The 27820-nt window shown below is 41.7% G+C and overlaps 1 protein-coding gene and 2 long non-coding RNA genes across 3 annotated transcripts in view; 1 reads left to right on the forward strand and 2 right to left on the reverse strand.

Annotated features, from left to right (window-relative positions):
* Positions 1-27820, reverse strand: part of LOC309639108 (uncharacterized protein) — a 1002784-nt gene that overhangs the window by 950823 nt on the left and 24141 nt on the right. The window lies entirely within an intron of this gene.
* LOC309639128 overlaps positions 1-27820 on the forward strand; it is a 422446-nt gene that overhangs the window by 327062 nt on the left and 67564 nt on the right. The gene's annotated exons all lie outside the window — the stretch shown is intronic.
* On the reverse strand, positions 1912-5480 carry LOC309639125. Its single transcript, XR_014251487.1, has 2 exons — positions 3969-5480; positions 1912-3656 (listed from the first exon to the last, which is right to left on the reverse strand). It is a non-coding gene; the product is annotated as an uncharacterized lncRNA (long non-coding RNA).

Genomic DNA, 27820 nt, shown 5'->3' on the forward strand with positions numbered 1-27820 from the left:
AAGGATGTTCACATGCATTTTAATGAAGTTTATGTGACGGACAAATATCTTCCCTATTCTAATACCACGTACTTTTTTCAGACAACAAATGATATTCACAACTGCAATGATAATGCGACGACCCTTTATTTGAATTATTTTTTTCGTACCAAAGAAATTGGTATTGGGAAAGCAGTCCATAGCCAGAAAACTAACGGCTAACATCTTCAGTGGGAAGACCTATCTAAGTCGGTGGGGTCACCTTTCAGTCTATTAAGCAGAGGAGGAGCAGATGGGGGAGGGAAGGAGTGGGAGCTTAGGATTAGCAGGTGCAAACTATTATATATAGGTTGGATAAACAACAAGGTCCTACTGTATAGCACAGGGAACTGTAATCAATATCCTGTGATAAACTATAATGGAAAAGAATCTGAAAAAGAATATATATGTATATGTATAACTGAATCACTTTGCTGTACAGAAATTAACACAACATTGTAAGTCAACTATACTTCAATAAAATTTTTTAAAAAATCTTAAAGTCTGTTAAGCAGAATCTGTATTCACTTCTATTAAATTCACTTATCCTAACTGATAGAATTTTACATACTAAAGGAAACTTTGAGCACCTACTTGCCCAGTGAGATTTAACGTTATATTTTTAAACTCCCGTTAAGTCCAACTGTGCAGTGCTGATGAGAGGCTATTTGAACAGATTCAAGGATCAGAATAGAAAGCCCCAAAATAGACTCAAGTGCTAGATAAGCATATAGTAGATGACAAAAGCAGCATTTTTTAATCTCCTGAGGTTTGCTTAGGAGATAGTATTGGGACAAGTTTACCATTAAAAATCAAAAAGAAAAAAATTTCTTTAATTAAAAAGGTAGATCTCCCTCACCCATCCTGCCGGCATTGGGGGAGCAAAGAAAGCAGGTTCGAGGTCAGCCAGGGACCGTATTAACAGGAGGGCTCACGGTTTGGGCGCTTTTAAGAGAAATCTGCATTTTTATAGGAAATCTCCCAATTTTTAATTGTAGGCGACCATTTCAAACATTTTTAAAACAGTGTGTGAACCAACTTGTATTAATTTCCTAAAGCTGTGGTAACAAATTACCACAAGCTGCGTGGCGTAGAACAACAGAAACTTACTCTCTCACAGTTCTGAGGCCAAGTGTCGGCTGGGTTGTTCTCCCTGGGGCTCTGAGGGAGAATCTGCTACCTGCCTTCCTCCTAACGTCTGGTGTAGCCCACAGCCCTTGGCTTGTAGATGCCTCAGTCCGAGCTCTGTGTCTTCCGTGTCCACATTCCCCATGTTCTATAAGCCCATCCAATCCAGTATGACTCATCTGAACTTGAAAGCATCTGCAAAGTCCCAACTGGAAACCAGGCCACGTTCACAGGTGAGCGTTCGAACAGTCTTCGGGGGGACCCAGTAACCCCACTACACAAGCAAAGCAAACTACACGTCCAATCCAGCCCAGACCACCAGTTTGTATCCTCTCTCTGATGGCAAAATAAATGCCAAAGAATTAAAATATTTTAAAAATTGGGACTTCCCTGGTGGCACAGTGGTTGAGAATCCGTCTGCCAACGCAGGGGACACGGGTTCGAGCCCTGGCCTGGGAAGATCCCACATGCCGTGGAGCAACTACGCCCGTGGTGCCACAACTACTGAGCCTGCGCTCTAGAGCCCATGAGCCACAACTACTGAGCCCACGTGCCACAACTACTGAAGCCCGTGAGCCTACAGCCCATGCTCCGCAACAAGAGAAGCCACCGCACTGAAAAGCCCACGCACCGCAACAAAGAGTAGCCCCCGCTCGCCGCAACTAGAGAAAGCCTGCACACAGCAACAAAGACCCAGCAATGAAGACCCAACAATGAAGATCCAATGCAGCCAAAAATAAATAAGTAAATAGGTAAATAAATTTATAAAAAAAATTTTTTTAATCAAAAAGCTTTAGAAAAATATTTAGGTACATATTCACACTCTCAAGGGGTAGGGAAAGACTTTTTAAGCATCACTCCAAATGCAAAATTTACACAGAAAAAAGATTGATAAATTTGATGGGTTTAACCACAAAAAATAAAACTATGTCTCTGCATTTAAAAAAATTAACGAAGTAGAAATGTAGATCAGGAATAACAACGCTGTAAAAAGTTAAAGAGAGGTCTATATAAACACAATTAGACTCTCTTTTTATTGATTTATTACCCTCAAAAGGAAAACGGTAATAGGACCATAATAGAAAATTAACAAGAGGAAATACAAACGTTCCACAGATACATGAAAATATGTGGAACATTACTAGTTATCAATGCACTGCAGATACAAAAGCAATGACAAAGGTTTTTCTCCCCATTAAATTAATAAAAATTAAAAAGAAACCAACAAATGAATGCCCAGTGATGGCAAAAGGAGGGTGTGGGTATGGGCACCAGCATACACTGCCAGTGGAAATGTAAATTATTCAGCCCTTCTAGGGTCAGTTGCCATCTGGTATCAAAAGCCTTAAAAATGTTCATCCTTTCTAATCAACAAAATTTTTCTCGAAAATGTTCAAGTATACATACTTGAAAACAGCCTACATGTTGAATGGGTTGGGTTCCCTTGGACACAGACTCCTAGAGATTTCAGGGGTTATTTGGAGATTGCTCTCAGGAATGACTCAGGGAAATAAGGGTGGGAAGCAGGACCGAGTGAAGAGAGAGTTTGCAGCCTTACCCAAGATCCCACGAGGAGCTCAGCTGGCCCTTCGGAGCTGACCTGGATGGAGGCAAGAGGGCTGGGACTTGGGGTCCCCTATTCTATCTATCAGCCCTGTGTGTGACTGCCCCCAGAAGATGGGGGTGGGCGAGGCAGCTCTCCAGCCAAGGGCATTCCTGAGACTCAGCTGTGAGCTCTCAGCAGACAAAGGCCCCTGTTCTTCCTAATTCTTTACCAATACCACCTGTGGTTGCCCCGCCCGTCCATCTACTGACGATACATATGGTAACTCACATTTTTTTCTTTTATTTTCCAGCTTTATTGGTGTATAATGGACAAATAAAAATTGTATATATTTAACGTGAACAACGTGATGGTTTAATATACGTCCACATTTTGAAGTGATTACCACAATCAAGTTAATTAACATGCTGGCCACCCCACACTTACCATTGTGTGTGTGCATGTGTGCTTGTTTGAGAACACTTATGATCTACTCCCTTAGCAAATTTCAAGTATACAACACATTATTATTAAGTCAAGTCACCATGCTGTACACTAGATCACCAGAATTTATTCCTTCTACAACCGAAAGTTTGTGGTTTAAGGCATACCTTTCAACATTCCTCAGTAAGGTTAGGTTAAATTAATTTTCCCACAATCGGTATTAATTATTGTGAAAAAGGCTTGCAGCAAAGTGTTCAGTGATAACATTTATTTCTTGCTTGTCTACTTTATACCAGATACTATTCTAGGAATTAGAATAGAGTGGATAATAAGATAAGGAATGGGGGTTGTGGTGTGATGAATTGGGAGACTGGGATTGACATGTATACACTGATGTGTATAAAATGGAGGACTAATAAAAAGAAAAAGATAAGGAAGACAGTCTCAAGGAGACTTCATTCTAGTGAGCAGGACAGATTGTGTACATGATGACATTCTTGTTATTTAAAAAGAAAAGGGGGGGCTTCCCTGGTGATGCAGTGGTTGAGAATATGCCTGCCAATGCAGGGAACACGGGTTCGAGCCCTGGTCTGGGAAGATCCCATATGCCGCGGAGCAACTAGGCCCGTGAGCCACAATTACTGAGCCTGCACGTCTGGAGCCTGTGCTCCGCAACAAGAGAGGCCGCGATAATGAGAGGCCCACACACCGCGATGAAGAGTAGCCCCCACTTGCCACAACTAGAGAAAGCCCTCGCACAGAAACGAAGACCCAACACAGCCATAAATAATAAATAAATAAATTTTTTAAAAAAAGTTAAAAAGAAAAGGGGGACTTCTCTGGTGGCACAGTGGTTAAGAATCCACCTGCCAATGCAGGGGACACAGGTTCCAGCCCTGGTCCCAGAAGATCCCACATGCCAAGGAGCAACTAAGCCCATGCACCACAACTACTGAGCCTGTGCTGTGGAGCCCACACGTCACAACTATTGAGCCCACGTGCCATAACTACTGAAGCCAGTGTGCCTAGAGCTCGTGCTCCGCGACAAGAGAAGCCACCTCAATAAGTCCATGTACTGCAATGAAGAGTAGTCCCCACTCGCTGCAACTAGAGAAAGCCCACGCGTAGCAAGGAAGACCCAATGCAGCCAAAATTAAATAAATAAATAAATAAAATTTTAAAAAATAAATAAATAAAAAGAAAAAGATACACACATAGAAAAGCTTTATATATATATACATATTTATAATTTATATAAAAACTAGAAAAATAATGACTGTCACCCTCGATGAGACTATAGATAATTTTTTTCTGTGTTTTCATGGGTTAATTTTGAAATAAATGATGGAGAATGAGTTAATGCTTTTGAAAAGGAGAAGTATCTTCTCTAACTCCCCTCTTTTACATTGGAGGAAACCACCATACCAATACTTAATCACTCTATCTCAAAATTGTAGTATCACTAGAAATCATAGAATTATTGGTCCAAGAAGCTCCCACACTGATCCTGTGTTACCAGTGACTCATAGAGTAACAGAACTAGGAGCAGATCCCAGGGAACAGGTGAATCTTTCTTCTGAAGAACAGAAGTCAATTTTGCGATAATGACTGTGTGTTTTCATTGGGTCCACAAAAAGCCGTGAGGCTTTTGACTTAGAGGCAGGGCTATGCTTGCTTTTCCCAAGGGAGAGGGATTGCTACTTTGGCAAGGATTATGGGAATAAAGAATGTTGATTGTTAGGAGCCAAAAAATCAATAAAAAAGAACACTATAAGAGAAGTTAAGAGGATACAGTAAAGAAAATGCTATTAAGGAAAAGTATCAAAATTAAATATGGTTAAAAACGGTATATGGTAAGTGGACCATCTTTTTAGGTTAGCCAATCAGTTTTAATGGATGATCTGAGAATGAGTTTGATGAGCAAACCAAAGAGAGAATAATGACAAAGAAAAAAAAGCAACAAAAGCAGCAGATTTTTCCTCAGAACATTGTTTGCATATTGTCAAATTCACAGAATAGCGCAATAAATATTAGGTTGACTTCAACCAAAAATTAGATATATTATTTGTACTGATACAGATACTGATGTAATAAACACAATGAAAAGTTACATAATTAGGAATAACTGATTCACATTCATGGATCATGCATTATAAAAATGGTTCACTGCTGTAAGCCAGTCAGAGAAAGACAAATATCTTATGATATTGTTTACATGTGGAATCTAAAAAAAAAAGATACAGGGACTTCCCTGGTGGCGCAGTGGTTAAGAGTCCACCTGTCAATGCAGGGGACATGGGTTCAATCCACGGTCCCGGAAGATCCCACATGCCGCAGGGCAACTAAGCCCATGTGCCACAACTACTGAGCCCACGTGCTGCAACTACTGAAGCCTGCACGCCTAGAGCCCGTGCTCCACAACAAGAGAAGCTACCGTAATGAGAAGCCCGCGCACCTCAATGAAAAGTAGCCCCCGCTCGCCACAACTAGAGAAAGCCCATGAGCAGAAACGAAGACCTAATGAAGCCAAAAAATAAATAAATAAATAAATAAATTTTAAAAAAGATACAGATGAACTTATATACAAAACAGAAATAGACTCACAGACATAGAAAACAAACGTATGGTTACCAAAAAGGAAAGGCAGGGGAGGGATAAATTAGGAGTTTGGGATTAACATATACACACTACTATATATAAAATAGATAACCAACGAGGACCTACTATATAGCACAGAGAACTATACTCAATATTTTATAATAACCTATAAGGGAAAAGAATCTGAAAAAGAATATATATATATACCTGTATAACTGAATCACTGCTGTGTACCTGAAACTAACACAACATTGTAAATCAACTACACTTCAATAAAAAAATGTTTTGAATAAATTACTGAAAAAATGCTTCATTGTTACTGGAACCAAAGTTTCCTGGAAAAATAATGTCCAAATTCCTTTTGCATTTGCAAAAAAATCCTAGTTACAGATATTAAGAAACTTCACAGAGTTTCATTCTCCTTTTAAAAACCTTGAAAATAATTTTTATTATTATTTTCATTTTTATGTGTTTCTTGTGTGAATTTCCACTTAATAGAATGAAAGAAATCGTTTATTTCCCAATGTATGTGAGATGAAAAAGTGTTATATAAAAGGAAAGACAAAATTTGTGAAAGCAAAGGCACTTGGGTTTTGGAAAGCATCTGTCAGAGTTAAAGACGGAGAATACAAGAAATTGTTGCAAAATAAATAAAATTCATTCAGTTCCATATAACCGTTTCAAAGTATCTCCTTTATACTAGTCACAGTGCTGTCTTCAGGGAATTCAAAGATGACTAAGAAGCATATGTATTAGTGGGGGAGAGAGACACATAAATAAACAGATCATTTTGATAGAATACATAAGTGCTATGATAGAGATATCAATCGAATTGTAAGTATTCAAACGAGAGAATTTTTTAAATCCACATACAACATCTTTCTAATCAACTAAGAAACAAGAGAGATATACAGGTTTTTTCTTCGCTTCTGCTTTTTATTGCTAGAGTATATTAACGTATTGTTTTCAATTTCTTTATTATTTACAGTCGGAGTTTCCAAGTCTCTCTTCCTTCTCCCCTCCCCGCCCGGCGCTTCCGAGCCCCTTTTCTCTGTTTTCTTTTTATTTTTCCGCACCGCACTGACCCCGGAGAGCCAAAAATAATCGCGGTTCTGGATAGAGGAGGGTCCGGGCAGCCCGGATGGGGGGCCTCGAGGGGGGATGGAGGCAGTGGATGCAGTGGATTGCGAGGCGGCGGTGGCGGCAGCCTGGGCGCTGCTGAAAATGGCTCCAGGAAGCTGCTGCTGACAGTGCATGAAGGGGTTCTGTTGACGTGCCAAGGTCCTCCAGTACAGATGTTTTTAATGCCTGTGGTAGCAGAATAATGGCCCCCAAAGATGACCGCATCCTCATCCCCCAACCTGTGAAAGTTATGTTACGGGGCAAAGGGGAGCTAAGGTAGCAGATGGAATCAAGGATGCTAATCAGCTGACTTTCAAAAAGGGAGATGAGGACTTCCCTGGTGGTGCAGTGGTTAAGAATCCACCTGCCAATGCAGGGGACACGGGTTCAAGCCCTGGTCCAGGAAGATCCCACATGCTGCGGAGCAACTAAGCCCGCGTGCCACAACTACTGAGCCCGCGTGCCACAACTACTGAAGCCCGCAAACCTAGAGCCCGTGCTCCACAACAAGAGAAGCCACTGCAACGAGAAGCCCGCGCACCGCAACGAAGAATAGCCCCTGCTCGCCACAACTAGAGAAAGCCCACATGCAGCAACAAAGACCCAACGCAGCCAAAAATTAAAAATTAAATAAATAAATTTTTTAAAAACTAGTGATTGAAATGCATTATCATCAATGCTTAGCAACAATAATAATAGCAATAGTAATATTAATAATAAAATAGAAATAAAGGTAAAGTACCAAATTGAAGGTAAAAATAATCAATTGCACAAGGATAGGACTTTAAAAAAGTAAAAGTTTCTATTTTATTATATGTAGATTTAAAATTAATTACATATTTAACATTTACCATCTCTATGTCATACCTGATTTTTTTTGAAGAGGTTTTATAGCTCACTGTATTCTGTATTGCTAAGAACACGTTTTCTGTGGTAATCACATGTTAAAGAAGAACATTGCCAAACTGTAGTGATTCTAGAAGTGTATAGACAGAATTGTAGAATATAGACATTTTTAGCCAGCAAGTACCTTAAAAGTCATAATTCCAATATGAACAAACTGAGAATATTGAAATCATAGAAAGTAGAGATAATACTACCATGATATAGAAGCTCACCTAGATCCCAATCTACTGATGGATCCCATAGAGAACATTTACAGGAATTATAGTTAAACCTAGAAAAAAGGAAGAGTTAATGGCACAGTGATGACAGGTTACATAGGAGAAAAGCTGTTAAGTGAATAGAGAGGGAAGATTCAAGATCAAGGGTACAGGTTACAGCAGGGAAGTAAGTCAGGACTTTATACTAGCAAGGATTGTTAGCGGTAAGAACAGCTAATCTTTCCGTGAGGAGAGCCCAAGGTCACCAGGAGTGCCCACAGAAGGAATGAATGCGGAATGTTGCAAAAGGCCTTACAACACTGAATGGAGAAGTGCATGCAATCAAACTGCCAGATTCTGAATTTCACAAGACCCCAGTGACTGACCCTAAGTCACCAGCTATTTATTTTGTGTAGTAAATACATTTAGAAAAAGAATCATCAAGTACAATAATTACCACTTCATTCCATATAGGACATTTCAACCCCCAAACTTAAGGTCAGAATCAAGGACCATCCTCTAAAGTGAATCAGTTTGGCTGTAGTTTTTCTCATTCCACCATGAACTGGTGAAAATTGCCCCTTGAGCCTGTGTGGACCTTTATGGCTGCCTTACCAATAAAATGTGGCAAAAGTGAGGCTCTGTGACTTCCACCACTAGGTCATTAAAAAAAAAAAAAAAAAAAAAGCCAGGGGCTTCCCCGGTGGTCCAGTGGTTAAGACTCTCCCTTTCAATGCAGGGGGCGTGGGTTCAATCCCTGGTCAGGGAACTAAGATCCCACGTGCCTCGGGGTGCAGCCAAAAAATTGAAAAATAAATAAACTGCGCATCTCTTTAAAACAAAAAAGCCATGCTCTTTCCCCTTGTTCTCTTGGGGCACTCGCTCTGGGAACCCAGCTGCCGTGCTAGGACGAAGCTCAGACCACACGGCCAGGCCACGTCTAGGTTTTCCAGTCAATGCCCAGCTAAGTCCCAGCCAACTGTCAGACACATGAGTGATACCTTCTGCATGATTTCTAACTGCATTTGCTTGAGGGGGTCCCAAGAAAAGCCACCTGCAGCTGTGCTCAGTCAACCCCCCTGAACTGTGAGAGATATCCACAAAAATTGTACCAGGGTTCCACCAGGAGAGAACCAGAGCTGGAAGGATGTAGACTTATGGCAAGGAGTTAGGTCATGATGGTGGGGGCCAGGAAGGGCAGGCCGGCAGCTCTCAGGCAGGAGCTGACTCTGCGGCCCACGGGGGGAATCTCTTCCTCCTCAGGGAAGCCTCCGTCTGCCCCTGAGGACTTCCAACTGATTGAATCAAACCGACCCAAAATATCAACGGTGATCTCCTTTACTTAAGGTCAGCTGATTACAGATCTTAATCACATCTGTAAAATATCTTCACAGCAACAACCCAGATGAGTATTTGAGTGACACAGTACTGCAACCTACCCAAGTTGACACACAAGGCCGACCACCACAATAATGAAAGGTTTTTGGTTGTGTTAAGTCATTGAGTTTTCGGGTTTTCTTAAAATTAATTAATTAATTTATTCTATTTTTGGCTGCGTTGGGTCTTCGTTGCTGCACGCGGGCTTTCTCTAGCTGTGGCAAGCGGGGGCTACTCTTCATTGTGGTGCGCGGGCTTCTCATTGCGGTGTCTTCTCTTGTTGAGGAGCACGGGCTCTAGGTGCACGGGCTTCAGTAGTTGTGGCTCGCGGGCTCAATAGTTGTGGCTCGTGGGCTCTAGAGCGCAGGCTCAGTAGTTGTGACGCACGGGCTTAGTTGCTCCGCGGCATGTGGGATCTTCCCGGAACAGGGCTCGAACCCGTGTCTCCTGCACTGGCAGGCGGATTCTTAACCACTGTGCCACCAGGGAAGTCCCAAGTCATTGAGTTCTGAAAGTGATTCGTTCTGCACAAAGAGGTAACTGGGAAAGTCATAGACGTAGATTTACTAAACACTCTTGCTTCATAATCTTTAAAGAGCCCTTCCAACCCAAAATGCCATAATCCACTACATAAACCTCTTACTAAGTGTGAAATGATAATTCTAGTGTCTAAAACTCCCACGAAGATTTCACTGCGTTCATAACCACCTTGATTGATTCATGTGGAGATAAGACCAAAGACCGTTTAGACTTCTTTGGCTAAAAGCACTAGAAGTTCCTATTTGAAATAGCCTTAAGACAAGCACATTTATCACCTCTCATGGCAGAAAGCCCTGCTCTGAGGCATAGTAACGGGGAGGCTGGCTGGCTGCAGGGCTGCGTAATTAACACACGAGCAACCGCAACTTTACGGGCTCCGACTACCCCCCTCGCCCTGTCCAGTCCTTCCCAGCTGTGCTTCTCTCTTAGAGTCATGAAGCTTCTCCAGAAGATTCCTCCTCCCTCCCCGCTCCTCCAGGAGCTTGCTCTGAGCCCCTCACCCAGAGAGAATGCGGTAACTATGGCCAACTTCAACTCGCCCCTCCCCGAGGGCCTGGCCCTGGCGAGGAGGGAAGGCTGCCGGAGGGAAGAGGAAGGGGGCAGGCAGAGGGTGTGCTGATCTGAAGGCAAGGAGTATGCAAAGAGAGACAGTTGGCTCAGCACAGGCCACAAGAAAGTTTCCTAAGCTTAGCGACCACCTCCAGTGCAGCATGGCACTAAGAAAAGAGTCCCTCTCTGGGTGTCTGACAGAACTGAATTCAAATCCCCAATCAGCCACTTAACGAAAAGTGTCATCTTCATTTATTTAAGCCGACTAAGATTCGTCCTCTTCGCACGGACAGTGGGGATAGTGGCACCCGTTTGACACGCTGGTGTCAGAACTCAACCAGGAACGAGTTACACCTTGCGTTCACCGCATGCTGACCATGGCTAGGGTACCATGCGTAGTCCCACGGACTCCCTACGTCAGCCTCATGCAGCAGGCACTTTGCTATTCTCACCCCGCAGACAGTACACTAGCAAGTGACATGCTCCAGGTGACACAGATGCTGAGAGACAGAGCATGGACAGAACACAGCCTGACTCCAGAGCTGCCCCCCTCTGCCTCTTGAATCCAAGCCTGGACGAGGCCAGGCCCCCAGAATATGCTGCACCATAGCACCTGCAAGACATCACCCTTAGTCATTGCCACTACGATGAGCAAAACAGCACTGACATCCCCTGTGTCTGGGGACCGGTCCACTCTGTCTGCACTTCCTCACTCCTGACACTGATGAGAGACACACAGCAAACCTCTCTTAAGTGAATACACTAACAAGGAAGGTAGGCAAAATGTGGGCTTTTGGGGTCTAACCCATGAGAGAAGGAGAGGTTTAATGAGAAACGGCTCTACCTTTGTCAAAGAATACAATCTATTTTAAAACATCCACTGTGTGTGACAGCCCGGTTGGAAGCTCAGTGGTGGCACAGAGGACACAGGACACACTCCTGCCCTCCTAGAGGTACGTTCAAGGCCATGAAGGGCCGTGGACAGATGCATAAACGATTTATATGTCTGTAACATGTTCAAGGTTAATTACTGTCTGAGATCCATAATATAAATGTCTATGCCCATTTTCACCGAGAAAGATCCTGAGGCTCAAAGGTTTTGAATGACCTGCCACCTCGCACACAGGTGGGCCGCGCTGACTAGGCCCAGGGTGAGCAGTCCAGGCGGCTGTCACGTTGCATTCACGTCACAAGAGTTGCCAAAGCCTGAGCCTGACTCTCTCGCTTCCGTGCAGCAAGGCCACACGGCTGACAAGGATTTGTTCCAAGGGCTTCACCGAGGAATGAAGGGCAGACCTGTGCATAAATAAATAAAGCTCAGGCTTGATGTCTTATTTTTACCCAAAGCCAAAAACCAGTTCTTTCCTCCTTTTGTCCGTGGGGAGATCTTGGTGGCACCCGCCTGCCCGGGCACAGGCCTGTCCTCCTGGCCTGCATCGTCATCAGGCCATTGCGACCTGAAGACTAGATGCCCCCTTCTGCTGGATCTCGTTAACCCCACTTGCTGCTAAGCTAGCTTGTCTGTTGTTTTTCACGGTCCTTGTACTTTGGCTCCTGCTTCCTGACAGGGGCCTGTTTCTCTTTGCTCATGTCTGTTTTTGCTAACATATTCGTACAGTTAGGCAAACTTTCATATTTTACTTTCTTCCCCGTGCATAAATAACAGAACCTGGATGAAAACACAAGTTGTGTAATTTCGGATTACGAACTCTTTCTATTCTACTCCAAAGTTTCCTGATACATTACATGGATTTTGTAAGAAACAATCAGCAAATATTTACTGAGTACCAAGCTCTCTGCTCAAGGATCTTTCAGTCTAGGGGGTAAAGCAGACACACAGGCAGACGGTCACAACACCATGTGTTAACTCACGTGCTGAGAAAGCAGAGAATATGATAGGAACACCCAGGGTGTGCTCCTAACCAATCTTGACAATGAGGAAGAGTTAACCCAGAGCAGGGAAAGGGGGTGGTTTGATGTTCGGGAGGTGCGTTCCAAACAGTAAAGAGAGCCCGACGCCCTTCGGAGAGCCTGTAAACATTTGCTCGGCCTGACCGGTTGAGGCATTTGACACAAGTGAAGTTTGGAGTTTATGTTGGTGACAGTGTGGGAATCACCAAAAGGTGTTCAGAAAGATGTGAAAGTAGACTCAAAAGATTCACTCAGCAAAAGGAGATATAAAACCAATGAGGACACAGTCTCGGGTCTCCAAGGTGCTCATCACCTCCTGGGCAAGGCAGATAAATAAACAACTCATGACAGAACAATTTGTTTAGTTCTAAATATAGCCTACACAAAGGGCTGGGGGAGCCAGAGGAAGAAGCCATTAGCGCTGCCTGGGGGAGAAGAAAGAAAGGCTTTGTGTAGGTGACAACTGAGCAAGATGACAGACGAGTGGGTGGTAGCCAGTCCTGGCAGAGGAGAGGGACACTTCCCAGCGGGCGGGTGGGCAGGACCAGGAAAGTCACCTCCAATTCATTACCCCAAATTGAATTAACCAATTCGATTGCCATTGTCTTTACATTTCAAGTCTTGGGAGTTTGTCTCCTCCTGTTAGAGATACTGAATGTTAGACTGTAACTTACAGCTCTCTTCTCAAGGATTTTGAATGTTTACAGAGCACTCACTATCTGGTGCACTCCTGAAACAAAAGGAGCTTTTCAGAAGTATCTGCGGTACCAGAAAGCTCTGCTCATTTCTGGAGGCTATATTTGTGCAATAACCATAAAATCAGAAGCAGGTAGGACTGGTGCGGGCTGTACCTGGGCGGGGCACATCTGGACCCACCTTGGTGCCCCTTACAAAGTGACTCAGAATCCAAGTGTCCAAGTCATGGGGTTAGAGAGAGAATCTTCTTTCTCTCTAGTGGCATCAAACTTTGCACAGGCTTCAGCTGGAAAGAATATTACACTTACTATGTTCTCCTTACAGTCCAATAAGTGCATTGCTGAAGCACAGAAAGTCATGGGATACAGGTTTCTCATTTTTTCCCATAACACAGCTCAGTATCAGTACATAGAGAAGGTGAGGTTGACAGCCCAACACCTCCTTTGCTGAGAGAAATACAATCAAGGCGGATTCAGGTTTACAGTTCGGTAGAGTTCTAAGTTACATGTGGTAGTAGTTGTGGACATGGTGAAATAGAAACTATACAAAATGGGTTGAAAATAAAGGAATGGGCAGTAATTTACCAGGGAAATACAAACAAACTATGTAGGAATAGCAAGATTAATAAAAGATTAATAGGGAATTTAATGTTTTAAGAAGTCACAGGGTATGGGACTTCCCTGATGGTCCAGTGGTTAAGACTCTACACTCCCAATGCAGGGGTCACAGGTTCCATCCCTGGCTGGGGAGCTAAGATCCCACATGCCAAGCGGCACAGCCAAAAAAAAAAAAAAAAGGTCACAGGGTAATTTGGTAATGATAAAAAGTCATGAAAAAGATATTATAGTCATGAATCTATAGGTACTAAATAACAAAGTAGTAAATACATATGATAAAATCTCTTAGAATGTACATGGATAGTTGGGTAAAACTGCAATCACTGTAGAGCAGTGGTTCTTTTTTTTTTTTTTGAGCAGTGGCTCTTGACCGAAGGGAGTTTTGTCCCCCGTTGGACGTTGAGCGATGTCTGGAGACATTTGTGGTCATCACAGCTGGGTGGGGAGGGCCACGGGCATCTAGCGGGTACCTGCAACGCCCAAGAAACCCCACAGCAGAGAGTTATCCCTGCAAAACGTCAGTAGTGCCGGGGTTGAAAAACACTGCTCTACTGTATTCTACGTAGGATACACCTCACTCAATGACAGGCCCAGTGGGGAGAGGAGGAAATATATATCTCTTCATATATATATGGAAAGACTTTTTTCTCTCATATCTATAAAACTATTATGATTATATTTAAGCTAGACAGTATGTTTTGATTTATTTACTTTTTGATACGTAAATTAGACTTTATTAGAATTTTTGAATCGAGGTATATTTGACAAATAAGATTGTAAGGTATTTAAACTGTACAATGTGATCATTTGCTATACATATACATTGTGAAAGGATTTCCCCCCATTGAGATAAGTAACACATAGCTCACCTCACACATTTCCCTATTATTTTATGCCTTGTTTAATTTTGAAGTTGAACTCGCGTTTCATAAAAGTCATAAAGTAAACTTACATATTTGAATATATGCTTGAAATCAATTTGAGTGATCTGAAATCGATTTGAAATCAGTATATGATTACAGTCAAATTTATTGTAAATCCAGAGGAAACACACAAGGCAGGAGTTCTGATCACAGGGGCCACGGTGGTCGGGAAGAGGAGGCCATCCTAACACTCAAAGGTCGTCTGTTCCCCTCAGAACCAGACACACAGTGCCACAGAGGCTGTTCCCTGGCCCTGAAGGTGCCATTAACCTTCACACTCAGCCGACCCCTGCCAAAGACTGCCATGCCCAGATGCACCTGTGGCCGAGGGACTGGGGAGGGAGAGAGGAGGTAGATTCTTAAGGCCGTCCTGCTAAACAAGCCTCTTCCTTTCTTGATGCAAGTTAGAAGGTTCTATCTCATCAAACCGGAAAACAGGAAAATCTCTATAAGTCCTTGAGGAACCTGCTGGTTCATTTTTATCAATCATTATACATTAAAGTCCCAGTTAATAATATTTTTAGAAAAAAACACATGCTGCTGCTAAAAAAGAATAACTTGAAAATAAAAAATAATAACTTGAAGATCACTGCAATACAACCTGCAAATATGATCGATCCCTGATATTCGTGAGTAACATGTGAGAGCTTCAAGAATCTCCAAATGTATACATATCCAAACATCTTTATCCTGGGCTGCTGTTCTTCCTCCCAAGCTCCAATTCCCTGGCAGCATTTCATGAACATATAGTTTCTCTCTCAATGGACAATGTTCTCAAAAAAAAAAAAGGACAGATACTGGATATCGAGCCAGTGAGCCAGGCTGGCGGGGGGTGGGGGGGTGGGGAGGGGGAGGGCGGCAGGCTGGGCTCACTCACCAGCTCTGGGAGACTCCACACGCTTGGCAGATGTACCCAATTCAGAAGGATGCCCCCAAGTTACAAATCGCTGCTTCGCATGTGCGTCCCGTTTACTTTCTAATAGCTGAAATCACAATGTGTAGTTTAAGAATGCCAAGGGTCTGTGGAGCTTTGTTCTACAAAGGGCATACGTCAAGTCAGCTACAAATCACGATCCCTTTAGCAAAGGTCAGGCCTCTGAGGGAGCGATGGTGGTGGAAACAGTCAGTAAGGTGAACCTGAGCTATGAGGGGAAGGCAGGTAGGAAAGCTCCAGAATGTGCAGGCTTGACAGAGCGCCAAAGCCTCGGGACTGACTTGAGGAGGCAGAAAGGCGAAGTGGAGCTGTAAGTCCAGAAAAGGGTGTGGATGCCATGAACCGGGTTGAATTGTCCAAGCAGAAACAGAGAAGAGAACGCCATGTGACAACAGAAGCAGAAACTAGAGTGATGTGTCTCCAAGTCAAGGGACGCCAGGGACTGCCCTCAACCAGCAGACGCCAGGAGAGAGGTGTGGAGCAGAGTCTCCGGGCCTCCAGAAAGAGCCAGCCCTGGCGACACTTTGATTTTGGACTTCTGGCCTCCAAAATCGTGAGAAAATAGATTGCAGTGGTTTTAAGCCACCCCGTGCGTGGCACTTTATGCCAGGAGCCCTAGGAACCTAATCCACGGGGTGAAATCAACTCACCTCCAAGCTGGCCGGGCCTGTTGCTTCCTAACCATTCATGGAACGAGGTCTAGTTTTCTCCAGGTACAGTCAAGGCTGTTCTCACTCACAAGCACGTCAGGGCGCATCTTGCAGCCTATCACTTAAATGATGATGTAGATCTCTTTCCGCTACCAAAATCAGTGAGTGGGGGTGAAAAAAAACTAGAGTCACTCGAATCCCCATGCTTTTATCAGACAGACACATTCATCTGGGTCTGTGAGCAAGATCTGCTCCCCAAACACACTTGAAGTGCCAGAGAATAGGGGAAGAAATCTAGCAGGAGATGAGCAAAAGGCGATGGATCAACTCACAGCCCACCAGGCGGGGCTGGGCTCTTCCAGACCCTGAGGCTCATGAACTTCACCTGGGTCCTCCCCGCACACCAGCCATCAGGGTGGCTGCCAAGGACCCTGTGGGACAGGGGAACACCCACAGCGGGAAGTTCTGATAAAACTCTTCTGACACTAGGACTTGTTCACGCGGCTGAAAAGGCAAGGCTCGAAAAGCAGCAGCAAAAAGCAGCAGCTGGAGGTTTGGGGGGAAGGAAGGGGTTTGAGCAGAACTTTGCAGCTGTGAGTGCATGAGCCACAGGATGTAAAGTCTAGAAGTTAAAGAATAAATAAACAAAAGAAAGAGGGATGTGTGTGTGTGTGTGTGTGTGTAAGAGAAGGAGAGAGGGGAGACGCAGATGTAATATTAAATACTTGAAAAGACAAGGAATGAGCTTCCTTTTTGCAATAAAACCTAAATGACATGCTCAAGACCTTAGCGGCCAATGTAGGTTTTCCACCTCCCAAATGCACGGGATGGTCACCAGAGCAATAGGTTGGAGAGAGTACCTATTTTTTCTGTCTGGTTCGAGTGTGTTGCCCGTTGATCCAGCAATGCTTTGCTTCAGCACAAATGCCCACAATCTCCGGAGAGTTCAGCTCAGGCCAGAAGTACATTACCTTGGCTGATCATCGCCAGGACCCTTTGAAACAAGGTCATTTTGTATAACTTTAAGTGCACCCACCTTTTTGCTCGGATATCTGGGTAGTCGGTAGTCATTTGCATTTCCCTAATCATCTAATTGAGAATGAATTCATATTGTTAAGTCTACTTGATTGTTTTTCTAATTAAAAAGCCTTGATTAAAATATTTTCATTAAAAACACACTGGCAAAGTTTCAAGTTATTTCAAAACATTTTATTCTTTGCTTTTCGGTTCCCAGTGCTGTCCCATCACTCTTTATGGTTCTAATTTTGACATCAAATCAAATTCAGGCAGACACATCTACCAGCCAAACACAGATGGAAGAGCCTTTTCAGTCACTGTTGATCTGGACCAGATCCTAAAGAGTCCCCACTTTAATAAGCTGGTCACCTGCCAGGGAAGGAAAGGTAACCAAAGCAACGAGAAAATGGGAGTACCTAGCAGAGGGACAACATATGTAAGATGAGAGAAAAGTTTAACAAAACAGAAAAGCACGATTATTTATTAAAAGTTTACCTTAGATGAAGATTAGGAGTTCTTTTCATTTATCTAATTAACAGAGAGCCAGGAGGGGTTTGATAAAATTGTGCTAAATTATTATAAGGGGGAAAAGTAACAAATTATAGTCTGCCTGGTATGAGTCTTCCTAGATTCTAAGATTTATAACCAAGTTAGAATAAAACTAAAAAATTTTGACTTGCCCTTTATTTGATTCAGCACCTAGATAGACAGTATATTTACTACTTAAATACCAGAGCATATGAATTTCAAATTCTATGTTAAAAGAGGAAAACCATACTCCTCCTCCAAATTAGAATATATCTTTTGCTCTCTCAATACGAATAGAATATATTCAATTTTTGCTTACTACACTAACGGCTAATTTCCATCTAGCTTTTAAAACTTATAAGGTTAATTGTCATAAATTGTCAAAGAAGCTAAAATTAAATATATCGAACACTTTCATTCCACGGGACAGCAATATTGTTTTTACGGTTATTTCAAATCGAGTTTGCTGTGGTTGATCTTTTTAATCCAAAAACCTCAGACTCTTTTCTATTTGAAAATCCTCATCCTAAGACAGGAAACATTATCCTTTATGAACTGCTATAGGGCTCCAGCACCAAGCACACAGTTAAATGGCTTGGGCAAATAATAAGAACAAAACGGAATCTGTCCACCTTCTGGTTTTACGAGTCTCCAGACAATAGAAGACACAACAATGAAAAAGCATGTGTCCCTGAATCTAAACACTAAACTGCTACATCTAAGTAATAAAGATACATTAAAACAAGCCAAAGGACTTCACTCAGATGGGGAAACTCTGCCAATCAGTTGTATGGTGCGGTAAAATACAGGAGATACTTTTTTTCAGGATGTAAGTGAAAATGTAATTAGGTTTTTTCTAAGAATTGGTTAACGTTTTTCTCTTGTGCTGTGTTTTCTCTTAAACCTGTTCCTTTTTAATATGATCCCCTGGCTCGCATTAAATTGCAGACGTAAATTCTACAAGCAGCTACAATGATTTTCAAAGGGGGTGGGAGGTATGGAATGTTTGCTTGTCTCACCAGGTAAAGTTGAAACTTTTTCCTTTGATCATTGTCTCTGACCCCTGGAGAACATTACTATCTCCCTTTCTCACTTTATCTGTTTTCAAGCAGAAAAGAAAAGAAGTAAAACCAACCTCTTATTTGTATTCACTTGATATAAGAACACTGACTAAGCAAAATTATAGAATACTTACAAATGTTTAAAAGAAAAATTACCTTCAGAGCTCGAGCATAACAATTGTTTTCATTCTTCATATCTTTCCATCTTCTTTCCCACAATTAGTTTTAAGCATAATATAAATGCCAGTTTATATTCTGCCTTTTTTATTTAAAATCATAAATATTTTCACAAATGTTCGCAGCTATAATTTCTACTTGTTGTCTGATAGTGACTTATTTCTGTACTAGATATTTTGGTTGCTTCCAATGTTTGACTGTTACAGATGGGGCTGCAATTCCTAGCTTCATGTTTATAGAACAGAAATGCTTAGCCAGAGACTGATGACCCTTTGGCAGGGTTGTAATCAGTAATTCTGTCTGTGTGTGTTGGGATGTTACACTGCAAGAACTTTAATGTCTTTCAAATATAAACTGAGGCCTATTAAAAGTGTTAAAGAGGGGCTTCCCTGGTGGCGCAGTGGTTGAGAATCCGCCTGCCAATGCAGGGGACACGGGTTCTAGTCCTGGTCCGGGAAGATCCCACATGCCGCGGAGCAACGGGGCCCGTGAGCCACAACTACTGAGCCTGTGCTCTAGAGCCCGCGAGCCACAACTACCGAGCCCATGCGCCACAACTACTGAAGCCCGAGCGCCTAGAGCCCGTGCTCCGCAATAGGAGAAGCCACCGCAATGAGAAGCCGGTGCACGTCAACAAAGAGTAGCCCTCGCTCACCGCAAGCAGAGAAAGCCCACGCGCAGCAACGAAGACCCAACACAGCCAAAAATAAATAAATAAAATAAAAATTTTTTAAAAAGAAAAAAAAACCTAAGCTCCTTTCCCAGTTTGTCAAATTTCTCCACAATATGTTACTACCTGACTTATTATTCCTGTTTCTCTATAATTACCCCCAATTCTTCTACCCCAGGAAAGGAAATCAATGCACGAACTTTACATGGCCGGCTCCCTCCTCCTCTTGTTCACACCGTGCCTTCACTTCAGCTGCTCTTCATTCCTCTATGCCTGTTCCAAAACCGGTCCATCTTCCTGGCCCGGGTCCCGCTGCATCCTCCACAAAGCCTTCCAGATTATCACGGCCCAGTAACGGAACCGTCTTTGCCTAAATAAAGTATCACTTGCTGGTATAATTACTGCCTTGGATTCTACTTGTTATGGAATTATGTGTGGTTTGTCTAAAGAAACTACTAGCTCCTCTAAGACAGGCCCATGTTTATACTCCTTTGTATCTGGACTCTACCTGGGACAAAGGGTGGAGGGAGGAGCCTATAGTATACGCAAAATTCCCCGCAGCACTTTCCTCACGCATTTTTCTCATTGTTACCATTTAATTAACATAAGACGCTTTCAAGTATCTTTTAGGAAAGGTGTAGCTATCATAAAATGAGGTGGCGAAGATAACTCGGGTTTTGTCTGTTGTTCTTTTAATGCCTCACTTGCCATTATTAAATTTAAAAAGCAAAACAGATAAGCTAATGTACATTAGCTATTGCAATAAAATAATTTTTAAAAAAGCACATGTGCTGTGTGCTTTATATGTTTTTTGTACCTTTTCGTTTTATATTTTCCTTGAGCTATAATATTCATCTCATGTATTTCACTTCCACTTATGGCTAATTACACTTCCTGGTTCCTATAATCCAAATAATGTTGCTAATATATTTTTTGTTTCCGATTCTCTGATAATTTTTAAAGAATTTTAGAGATTTTTATTGACCTAACAGCTCCTTGGTGTTCCACTTTAATAATAAATCCTCAGTTAGGGGCTTCATAAATGTCTAACTTCTTAGTTTTGTGATAGAATAGAAACTCCCAATCTAAAGGCTTTTAGTGTCATAATGGGAAAAACACACTGCATATCACTATTTACCTAGGGGCTACTAGGGGACCAAATCTCTGTTTTACAGTAAGGATTTTGGAGGAAGTTTTTATTGTATTAAAGGCTATAACACACAAGATGCCGTAAGATTTCTTTCTGGTCTAGTTTTTTCCCAGAGTTGATGTTTGTAATCTATTATCCATGAGTACCTATAAACTCCGTGAGAATAGGAGTCATATTTTCTTGTTCAGTGTTTTATCTTGTTCAGTGTCCAGAATGGAGCCCGGTCATGGTAGGTGTGCAGTGAATATTTGTTGAGTCGCTGTCAGGCGTTGGTGGGTGAGAGCCAGGAGGAGAGAGGAACAGGAAGGGGTGTGTGATTATCTGAAGCACCAGCTACTTGCATTTTACAGGAACCAATTACAAACTGTTTTGGCCATCACTATCTAGAATGTACTTGTATAATTGTGTGAACTTTGAAAGCCGAATATTGTATGTAAAATGACAAATCTTGAGCCTAAGCACCTAACAATTAACTGTGCAGAGGAGAAAACTGTGTGTGTGTGTGTGTGTGTGTGTGTGTGTGTGTGTGTGTGTGTGTGTCTGGTGTTTTTCATCACTAGCCAGAGAGGACTATATTTGTTTAGTATGAAGAAGTTTTATGATGTGCAAACTTTTCCCAGACAGCAGAGTTAAAACCATGAAAGAGAAGCACAGGGAGAGCTGACCTGAAAAAAAAAAAAAGAAAGAAAGAAAGGAAGGGAATGTCGATGAGTTGAAGAGAAAGATGAAAGGGAGAGGGAGAGAGGGAGAACTGGTCAACCTGTCGAGGCTGGAGGAAGTGTACATGAGAAATTCCAAACAGTGGGAAGGCTGAAAGGCTTTCTAAGTAATGTCTAATATTCAGCTTTAATCTCCATGCTTTCTGTGCCAGAAGCCTCCACATTCACCCCCAAGCCCTCCGTCATCTGCTACAACAACAAAACTGGCCTGACTTGGGGCTTGTACCCACATGGAAATGAAACATTGCATCCAGGAGGGCAGGGTCAAACAATAAAACAAAGAATAAAGACAGAGGCCAAGTTCTATGGGCAGCGGGGAAAGATTGAAGAACAAAGAGCCTGGGAGCCAGAGGGGCCTTGATATGAAACCTTCAGGACTTTGCAGAAAACTTGGGAAAGGCTTTTAACAAACTGAGATAGGGACTCTCTGCTTGTTTATTAATATCACGAAGGCAGCAAGGTGACCTCAAATGACATCTGGGTTCCATTTCTTTAGCCCTCAGCTCTGAGGGCCTCCAAGTGTCACACACAGAGCCATGACTTTAGAAATGGAAGGCCAGGGCTTCCCTGGTGGTGCAGTGGTTGAGAATCTGCCTGCCAATGCAGGGGACACGGGTTCGAGCCCTGGTCTGGGAAGATCCCACATGCCGCGGAGCAACTGGGCCCGTGAGCCACAATTACTGAGCCTGCGCGTCTGGAGCTTGTGCTCCGCAATAAGTGAGGCCGTGATAGTGAGAGGCCCGCGCACCGCGATGAAGAGTGGCCCCCGCTTGCCGCAACTAGAGAAAGCCCTAGCACAGAAACGAAGACCCAACACAGCCATAAATAAATAAAAACTAAATAAATTAAAAAAAAAAAAAGAAATGGAAGGCCAGCATCCCCTCATGCATATTATGAGGCTTGGACATTTAATACCAAAGTTTCTTTTGTCACCTCATGGAGTGTTTTGAAGTTCTGTGCAACTCTGAACAAATGTTTTCTGCTCCCTTTATATCCAGTTTGTTAGTGAATAAAATAGAAGGGCTTCTCCAGAGTATCAGCTCTTTCTATCATGATCCTCAGTGTATTTAGCATTGACAATGGGCCAGACACTGTTCAAATTACAAGTAATGAACCAAAAACAGTGCTTGCTTAAATCCAGAGCAATAGTTCCAAAATCTGGCTTCTTTCAGAATAATCAGGTAAGTTTTATTAAAAGAAAGATTCACTTTGTTATAAAGCAGAAACACACCATTGTAAAGCAATTATACTCCAATAAAGATGTTAAAAAAAGAAAAAAAGATTCCAAAGAACCCACTCTAGACCTACTATATCAATAATTTCCTTTTGATCTCTATATATTTTGATTTGTTAAGAAGCAGGAGTGGATGGGTTGAGAGAAAAAGAAACAGACAAAATAGTAGAAGTAGAATAAGAAGAATGCCATGACCAGAGCTATGATTACAGCATGTCATCTGAAGACTGGCCAAGCTCAGGGAGGGATCTTAACAAAATCCTGCCCATTAACTATGATGAAATAGCACTTCACACTCACTAGGATAGCATAATGAAAATGATGGAAAATAACAAGTGTTGACAAGGATGTAGAGAAACTGGATCCATCAGACATTGCTGGTGGGAATGGAAAATGGTGCAGCCACTTTAGAAAACAGCATAGCAGCTCCTCAAAAAGTTAAACATAGAGTTACCATATGACCCAGCAATTCCACTCATAACATACACCTAAGATAATTAAAAACATATGTCCCCGTGGAAATTTGTAAGTAAATGTTCATAGCAGCATTATTCATAAGCCAAAAAATAGAAACAACTCAAATGTCCATCAATTGATGAATCAGTAAACAAGGTGTCACATATCCATTCCAAGGAATATTATTTGGCTATAAAAAGGAATGAAGGGCTTCCCTGGTGGCACAGTGGTTGAGAGTCTGCCTGCCAATGCAGTGGACACGGGTTCGAGCCCTGGTCTGGGAAGATCCCACATGCCGCGGAGCAACTAGGCCCGTGAGCAACAATTACTGAGCCTGCGCGTCTGGAGCCTGTGCTCCGCAACAAGAGAGGCCGCAATAATGAGAGGCCCGCGCACCGCGATGAAGAGTGGCCCCCGCTTGCCGCAACTAGAGAAAGCCCTCGCACAGAAACGAAGACCCAACACAGCCATAAATGGATAAGTAAATAAATAAATAAATAAACCCAAAAGTTTAAAAAAAAAAAAAAGGAATGAAGGCACAGCAAAGGAAACCATTAACAAAAATGAAAAGGCAGCCTAGTGAATGGGAGAAAATATTTGCATATTACATATGTGACAAGAGGTTAACATCAAAATATACAAAGAATTCATACAACTTAATAGCAACAAAATAAACAATCCAATTTAAAATGGGCAGAGGATCTAAACAGACATTTTTCCAAAGAAGACATACAGATAAACAATAGGTACATGAAAAGATGCTCAACATCACTAATCATCAGGGAAATGCAAATCAAAACCACAATGAGAGAATGAGATATCACCTCACACCTGTTATGATGGCTAGTATCAAAAAGCAAGAAATAACAAGTGTTGACAGGGATGTGGAGAAAAGGGAACCATTGTGCACTATTGATGGGAATGTAAATTGGTGCAGCCATTGTGGAAGACAGTATGGAGTTTCCTCCAAAAATTAAAAATAGAACTACCATATGATCCAGCAATGCCATTGCTAGGTATTTATTCAAAGAAAATGAAAACACTAACTTGAAAAGATATATACACACCTACATTCATAGTAGCACTACTTATAATAGCCAATATATGACAGCAACCTAAGTGTCCATTGATGGATGATTGGATAAAGACAATGTGGCATACATACACACACACACACTCACTGGAATATTATTCAGCGTTAAAAAGAATAAAATCTTACCATTTGTGACAACATGGATGGACCTTGAGGGCATTATGCTAAATGTAATATGTCTGAGAGAGAAAGATAAATACTGTGTGATCTCACTTATATGTAGAATCTAAAAAACAAAACCAAAAATAAATTTAAAAAAAACAAGTTCACAGATACAGAGAACAGATTGGTGGTTGTCAGAAGAAGGCACTGGGGTGCAAAATGGGGGAAGGGAGTCAAAAGGTACAAACTTCCAGTTATAAAATAAATAAGTCATGGGGACGTAATATACAGCAGGGTGACTCTAGTTAATAATACTATATTGCATATACGAAAGTTGCTAAGTTAGTAAATCTTAAAAGATCTCTTCACAAGAAAAAGAAATTCTGTAACTATGTATGGGGATGAATGTTAACTAGACGTATTGTGGTGATAATTTCACAATATATACAAATATCGAATCATTATGTTGTACACCTAAAACTAATATAGTGTTGTATGTTAATTATACCTGAAAAAGGAATGACGGACTGAGACATGCCATAACATGAATGAACCTTGAAAACATTATGCCAAGTGAAAGAAGGCAATCACCAAAGGCCACATATTATGATTCCACTTATATGGAGTGTCCAGAACATATAGAGAAAGAAAGGAGATGAGTGGCTGCCAGGCTTGAGGGGAAGATGGATGGGAATACGGGGTTTCTGGGGACACGGGGTTTCTTTGGGGGCTGATGAAAAGGTTCTGAAATTAGACAGCAATGATTGCAGAACCTTGTGAATATACAAAAGCCACTGAATTGCTCATCTTAAAAGGGTGAATATTATGGCATGTGAACTATATCTCAATTCAAAATATATATTTAAAAAATTTTAATGGTATCACAAAAGAATAGTTCTGCCTATTGCATTACAAGGAGGAAAAAATTAAATGGGGGAAAGAAGGTTTTTGAATTATGAACTCCTGAATTTTTTTTTTAGATTCACCAATTATTAATATTTAGCTTTATTTGCTTTGGCATTCACTGTCTCTCCATATCTACATGTTTTTTTCTCCTGAACCCCTTAAGGGTAAGGAGACATTGTGCCCTTTTCCCTGTAAATAGTGATTACTTCCTAAGAGCAACAACATTTTCTTACCAAACCACAGCACAGTGGTCTAAGTCAGAAATTTAACATTGATACTGTTGACTGATCTACCGTCCATAGTCAAATTTTGCCACTTATTCCAGTAACATCCTTAATGGCTAACTTTTTCAGCCCAGGAACCAGTCTACAATCATGCGTTGCACTTAGTTCTCATGTCACTTTGGTCTAAATATGAAATAATTCTTCAGCCTCTTTTGAACTCCTGAATTTTAAGGGCAAGGATTTTATCTTATCCATCAGTGTGAGCCCAGGAGCTATTATGCTTCCTAGCCTGTATACTATACCCTCTGCACAAGCTAAGATGTTTCCCATTATCAGTTAAGGAAAATGCAGACTCATCTAAATAATGAGGACTTATTTGGCCCATTTGACTGAAAAGTTCAGATTTAGACTTCAGGTAAGGCTTGATCATCAAGGATCCAATTTCCTTCTATATCTCAATTCTGCGCTTTGTAAAACTTTGACCTCTGACCAGATTTCTTCTTCCTCCTAAGATGGCACCTGGTAGTTTCTAGAGCTACAAGCTTCCTCATTTAAGTCCCTGGCAGCTTATTGAAAGTCCAGATGGTCTTTGTCGGGCTGACTTAGGTCTTGCACCATAACAAAAGGAATCCCTGAATTCAGCAGGACAGTGCCAGAGAATAAAGGAAAGAGGCCCAGAGCAAGAAGCAAAGCTAAGTTCATTTTCTTGCTGAGAAGAAGAGAGCCTCTCACTCAGAAACCGACTAAAAGAAAAAGGGATAGACATGTAGGAATAAAGAGGCATTTATTCCATATTAGCAGGGATTCTAGGCTTTAAGTGTTGATTATTTTGAGGAGGGAGGGAGGCTGAAAATTCCTCCTTTTGGTGGATAATGTTTTTAAGTTTATGAGACAAAGTGCAGGTATGGTTTTCCAAGAGTTCCCAAGTGAGACACTTGAGGCTCCATCCAGTTCTTGCAGCAGGCACTTTATGGGCAAGCATAGGGCTTGGCAATTATGTATTTTTTACAAAACAATGGTAAAATGGCATTTTTCACAGAACTAGAACAAAAAATTTCACAACTTGTATGGAAACACAAAAGACCCCGAATAGACAAAGCAATCTTGAGAAAGAAAAACGGAGCTGGAGGAATCAGGCCCCCAGACTTCAGACTATACTACAAACCTGCACTAATCAAGACAGTATGGTACTGGCACAAAAACAGAAATATAGATCAATGGAACAGGATAGAAAGCCCAGAGATAAACCTACGCACATATGGTCACCTTACCTTTGATAAACGAGGCAAGAATACACAATGGAGAAAAGACAGCCTCTTCAATAAGTGGTCCTGGGAAAACTGGACAGCTACATGTAAAAGAATGAAATTAGAACACTCCCTAACACCATACACAAAAATAAACTCAAAATGGATTAAAGACCTAAACATAAGGCCAGACACTATCAAACTCTTAGAGGAAAACATAGGTAGAACACTCTATGACATAAATCACAGCAAGATCCTTTTTGACCCACCTCCTAGAGAAATGGAAATAAAAACAAAAATAAACAAATGGGACCTAATGAAACTTAAAAGCTTTTGCACAGCAAAGGAAACCATAAACAAGATGAAAAGACAACCCTCGGAATGGGAGAAAATATTTGCAAACGAAGTAACTATCAAAGGATTAATCTCCAAAATTTACAAGCAGCTCATGCAGCTCAATATCAAAAAAACAAACAACCCATTCCAAAAATGGGCCGAAGACCTAAATAGACATTTCTCCAAAGAAGATACACAGATTGCCAACAAACACATGAAAGGATGCTCAACATCACTAATCATTAGAGAAAGGCAAATCAAAACAACAATGAGGTATCACCTCACATTGGTCAGAATGGCCATCATCAAAAAATCTACAAATAATAAATCCTGGAGAGGGTGTGGAGAAAAGGGAACCCTCTTGCACTGTTGGTGGGAATGTAAATTGATACTGCCACTATGGAGAACAGTATGGAGATTCCTTAAAAAATGAAAAATAGAACTAACATACGACCCAGCAATCCCACTACTGGGCATATACCCTGAGAAAACCAGAATTCAGAAAGAGTCACGTACCACAATGTTCATTGCAGCTCTATTTATAATGGCCAGGACATGGAAGCAACCTAAGTGTCCATTGACAGATGAATGGATAAAGAAGATGTGGCACATATATACAATGGAATATTACTCAGCCATAAAAAGAAACGAAATTGAGTTATCTGCAGTGAGGTGGATGGACCTAAAGACTGTTATACAGAGTGAAGTAAGTCAGAAAGAGAAAAACAAATACCGTATGCTAACACA

The sequence above is a fragment of the Balaenoptera physalus genome (assembly GCF_965194825.1).
Source record: "Balaenoptera physalus genome assembly, chromosome: 12".
In the NCBI taxonomy this organism is placed as follows: domain Eukaryota; kingdom Metazoa; phylum Chordata; class Mammalia; order Artiodactyla; family Balaenopteridae; genus Balaenoptera; species Balaenoptera physalus.